The 4,968-nt window shown below is 24.4% G+C and overlaps 1 protein-coding gene across 7 annotated transcripts in view; it reads right to left on the reverse strand.

The window, feature by feature from the left end:
* Window positions 1–4,968, reverse strand: part of LOC117173390 (AT-rich interactive domain-containing protein 2) — a 343,637-nt gene that overhangs the window by 31,108 nt on the left and 307,561 nt on the right. The gene's annotated exons all lie outside the window — the stretch shown is intronic.

Below are 4,968 nucleotides of genomic sequence, written 5' to 3' on the forward strand. Positions count from 1 at the left end.
ACATGAAATTCTCCCCCCTCCCTTGGATTCAACCCCGCTCGCTAAGTTAGGATGGCATGCCTAGTCCCGTGTTTCCTATGTCCATGAAATCCACGAGTGATTCCAGGACTCGGTCGGTGTGCAAAGAAACTGCACCACCGACAATGACCGACATGAGGTAAATGAAAATGGCCCTCAACCCTTAACATGTGTGCGTCGCGTGGTCATCGTTAACCTTTCAGCTCCACTCTCCTCATCATTATTTTCAGATTCTTTTTTTCAGAATTATCACTCCAGGTGCGATCGAAAAATCGTTGGATTATCAACATTAACCCCTAAATATTTGACTTAAAAAAAGAAAGTCAACCACATATTTTAAGTGACAAAAAATTAAAGATATGTACAACTTCAAGTCGGGGGGTCACTGACTGGGAAAACCGGGAACTATAGCCTAGATTTTTGAACACCAAGAAGTACCTTAGAGTTTAGAGGGAAACCCGGAATTTTCCAGATTAATTTTTTACTTTTGTTGATTTTATCTACATTTTCCTAAAAAGTCATCTTTTTTTGGGTAGCAAAATCAACTATATTGATGAACACTCGTCTATTTTGAACAGCTTATTCGATCTTTTAGATCTTTTAGGTTTTAAATTAGAAACAGTTAAATTCATTCAAAAAATACGAATTTTCAACGAAATACTTAAATTCTCAACTAAGAAAAAGTAATTTGAAAAACAAACAGTTGAATATTCAGTTAAAAAAATTAATGAAAAAAAGAAGATTTTTCAACAAAAGAAATTAATTTTGAACTAATTGTAAGATTACGAATCTTTTAAAAATAAAATGAATTTTAAAGAAATTAGTTCAACTTTCAACCAACAATTTGAATTTTCAACAAAATACTTGAATTCTCAACTAAAACAAATTAGTTTTCAACCAAACAGTTCAATTTTTAACCAAATAGTTAAATTTTCATTTAAAAAATTGGGTTTTAACCCAGAATATAAATTTTCAACAAAAGAGATGAATTATGAAGAAAGCAGTTTAACTTTCAACCAAAGAGTGGAATTTTCAATCAAAGAATATCAATTTTTTACAAAAAACGCAATAGTTGATATTTCAGCCAAAGAAGATTTTAAATTATAATTTAATAAAAAATTAATTTTTAGCAAAAATAAGATTTTTTAACAAAATAGTTCGATTTTTAACAAATGATGAATTTTCAACTAAAATTAAGAAATTTCAACCGAAACAATGAATTTTGAAGAAAGTAGTTCAACTCTTAACCAAAAAGTTGAATTTACAATCTAAGAAGATGATTTTTTAATGCAAAATCTAATATTTGATATTACAAACAAAAAAGATTTTGTTTTTAATTAGAAACAGTTACATTCATTCAAAAAATACGAATTTTTAACGATATTCTTGAATTCTCAACTTAGAAAAATTAATTTTAAAATAAACAGTTAAATATTCAGTTTAAAAACTAATTTAAAAAATTTGTTTTACTAAAATAAATAAATTTTTAACTAAAAGTAAGATTATGAATCTTTAACCAACAAACTGAATTTTAAAGAAAGTAGTCCAACTTTCAACAGAGTTGAATTTTCTACCTAAAAGGTTGAATTTTCAATGAAATACTTAAATTCTCAACTAAAACAAATTATTTTTCAACCAAACAATTCGATTTTTAACCAAATAGTTAAATTTTCAGTTAAAAAATTGAGTTTTAACCCAGAATATAAATTTTCAACAAAGATTATGAACTTTTAATAAAAAATAAATGATGAAATAGTTAAATTTATATGAAGTATACGAATTTTCAACAAAATACTAGAATCCTTAACTAAAAAAAAATAATTTTCCACTTAACAGTTTAATTTTCTGCCAAATAATTAAATTTCCAGTTTAAAAAATTAATTTTAACCAAAAAATAGTTCGACAAAGAAGTATAGTTTTCAACCAAAAAGACGTATTTTCAACTAAAATTATTACTCTTTAACAAACAAAAATATATTTATTTAAAAGAAAGTAGTTCAAATTTTAACTCTTTCGTTTAAAAATTCAACTATTTTGTTGAACATTATTCCAATTTCGACAGAAACTTTCATCGGTTAAATTAAAAACTAGATTTTTAATTTGAAAATTTTTACTAATAAATTTCGCAATCAGAATTAATCTCTTTCGTTTAAAAATTCAACTATTTTCTCGAACATTATTCCATTTTCGACAGAAGCTGTCATCTTTGAAATGAAAAACTCGATTTTTAATTTGACCGGAAAAATATACACCTATAAAATATTTTCAAAATGTCGGCAGCTTACAATTAATAATTATTACAAGTTATTACAAAAATCCAAATAACTTTGGATTTGATGAATGGTCCAGAATGGAAAAAGGATAGCTTAAAATAAATTATGATTCTTAAGTATGAGAAAGCTTTCAATACTTTTACTTGATTAAATAGCAATAGAAAATGGAAAAAGGTAAAAAATTTAGAAACTTTGGCCAAGAGTCGAAATTTAAATGAAGGCAATTTTGTACTTATAGGGTGTGAGACTGATCGACTTTTATGAAGATTAATCGACGTTAAGTTAAACTAATGATAGTGTCTAAATGCATATAAAATTGACAGTATGATGATAAGTGACATTGCTGTGATAAAACTGGCTCCACTTCTACACACTATGGTAGGTTTTCGTAAAGTATCTTGAATCGGATCTGATTTGGGAATCTACACAAGTTCATGTCTGAAAAGAAGAAAATTTAATGTTTTTTTGTAGGTAAATGAATCCTAATTCTGTTAGGGGCCGTGCATACATTAAGTCATCCTTTTTGGTTGAAAATTCAATTGTTTTCTTGAAAATTCGTTTTTTGACTTAAAAATTCATATTTTTTTTGTAGAAATTTCATCTTTCTTGTTTAAAGCTGGAAATATTTGATTAAAACTTCATCCTTATGATTAAAAACTAATCTGTTTCGGTTTCAAATTAACTTTTATGTTGAAAATTCACAATTTCGGGATTGAAAAATTGTATTTTCGCCTCAAAAATGCAGTAATTTTTCAGTTAAAGATTCGTAATTTCAGTTAAAAATTCATTCTATTTTTTAAAAATTCCACTATTTTGTTGATAAATCGTTTTTTTTCGAGTTAATTTTTTTATTGTAAATTTAACTATTTAACTTTTGTTTATAAATGTATATTTTTTAATTAAAGTTTTAATTATTTGGTTGAAAATGCATATTTTGTTAAAAATTTGACTTTTTGGTAGAAAATTAATCCTCTGGGCTGAAAATTTAACTTTTTAATTGAAAAATGCATGATATTTATTGAGAAGATGTATTTTTTGTTAGAAAATCACGTTTATTTTTTTGATAAAAATGCAATTGTTTGGCGCAAAATTAGTCTTTTTTAGTTGAGGATTCAAATATTTTATTAAAAATTTCAATTTTTTATAAATTCAACTGTTTCTGATTTAAAATTAAATATTTTTCGGTTGAAATATGAATTATTAAACTATTTGTTAAAAATTAATTCATTTAGATTATAACTTCAACTTATTGGTTGAAAAGTAAACTATTTTCTTTAAAATTAATTGTTTTGGTTAAAGTTTCATAATCTTAGGTGAAAATTCATCTCTTTTGCTTAAAATAAAACTACTTTGCTAAAAATGAGTTTTTTTTTTGTTTAACATTTATTTTTTCATTGATAATTTAACTATTTGGTTAAAAATCCAACTTTTTTTATTTAAAGTTAAATATTTGGTTAAAATTTGAACTACTTTCTTTAAAATTCATATATTTTTGTTTGTTAAAGATTCATAATTTTAGTTGAAAATACGTCTTTTTGGTTGAAAACGATACTTCTTTGTGGAAATATTTTTTTGGTTAAAATTAATTTTTTAAACTGGAAATTTAACTATTTGGCAGAAAATTAATCTGTTAAGTTGAAAATTAACTTTTTCAGTTAAGGATTCTAGTATTTTGTGGAAAATTCGTATACTTCATATACATTTAACTGTTTCTTCATCATTTATTTTTTATTAAAGGTTCATAATCTTTGTTGAAAATTTATATTCTGGGTTAAAACTCAATTTTTAACTGAAAATTTAACTATTTGGTTAAAAATAGAATTGTTTGGTTGAAAAATAATTTGTTTTAGTTGAGAATTTAAGTATTTCATTGAAAATTCAACCTTTTAGGTAGAAAATTCAACTCTGTTGAAAATTGGACTACTGTCTTTAAAATTCAGTTTGTTGGTTAAAGATACATAATCTTACTTTTAGTTAAAAATTTATTTATTTTAGCAAAACAAATTTTTTTTCTAATTAGTTTTTAAACTGAATATTTAACTGTTTGTTTTAAAATTAAGTTCTCTAAGTTGAGAATTCAAGAATATCGTTGAAAATTCGTATTTTTGAATGAATTTAACTGTTTTTCTAATTTAAAACAAAATCTTTTTTTGTTTGTAATATCAAATATTAGATTTTTCGTTAAAAAATCATCTTCTTAGATTGTAAAATCAACTTTTTGGTTGAAAGTTGAACTAATTTCTTTAAAATTCATTTTATTTGTAAAAGATTCGTAATCTTACAATTAGTTCAAAATTAATTTCTTTTGTTGAAAAATCTTCTTTTTTTTCATTAATTTTTTTAACTGAATATTCAACTGTTTGTTTTTCAAATTACTTTTTCTTAGTTGAGAATTTAAGTATTTCGTTGAAAATTCGTATTTTTTGAATGAATTTAACTGTTTCTAATTTAAAACATAAAATATCTAGAAGATCGAATAAGCTGTTCAAAATAGACGAGTGTTCCATCAATATAGTTGATTTTGCTACCCAAAAAAAGATGACTTTTTAGGAAAATGTAGATAAAATCAACAAAAGTAAAAAATTAATCGGGAAAATTCCGGGTTTTCCTCTAAACTCTAAGGTACTTCTTGGTGTTCAAAAATCTGGGCTATAGTTCCCGGTTTTCCCAGTCAGTG

This window comes from Belonocnema kinseyi, chromosome 5, assembly GCF_010883055.1.
Source record: "Belonocnema kinseyi isolate 2016_QV_RU_SX_M_011 chromosome 5, B_treatae_v1, whole genome shotgun sequence".
In the NCBI taxonomy this organism is placed as follows: domain Eukaryota; kingdom Metazoa; phylum Arthropoda; class Insecta; order Hymenoptera; family Cynipidae; genus Belonocnema; species Belonocnema kinseyi.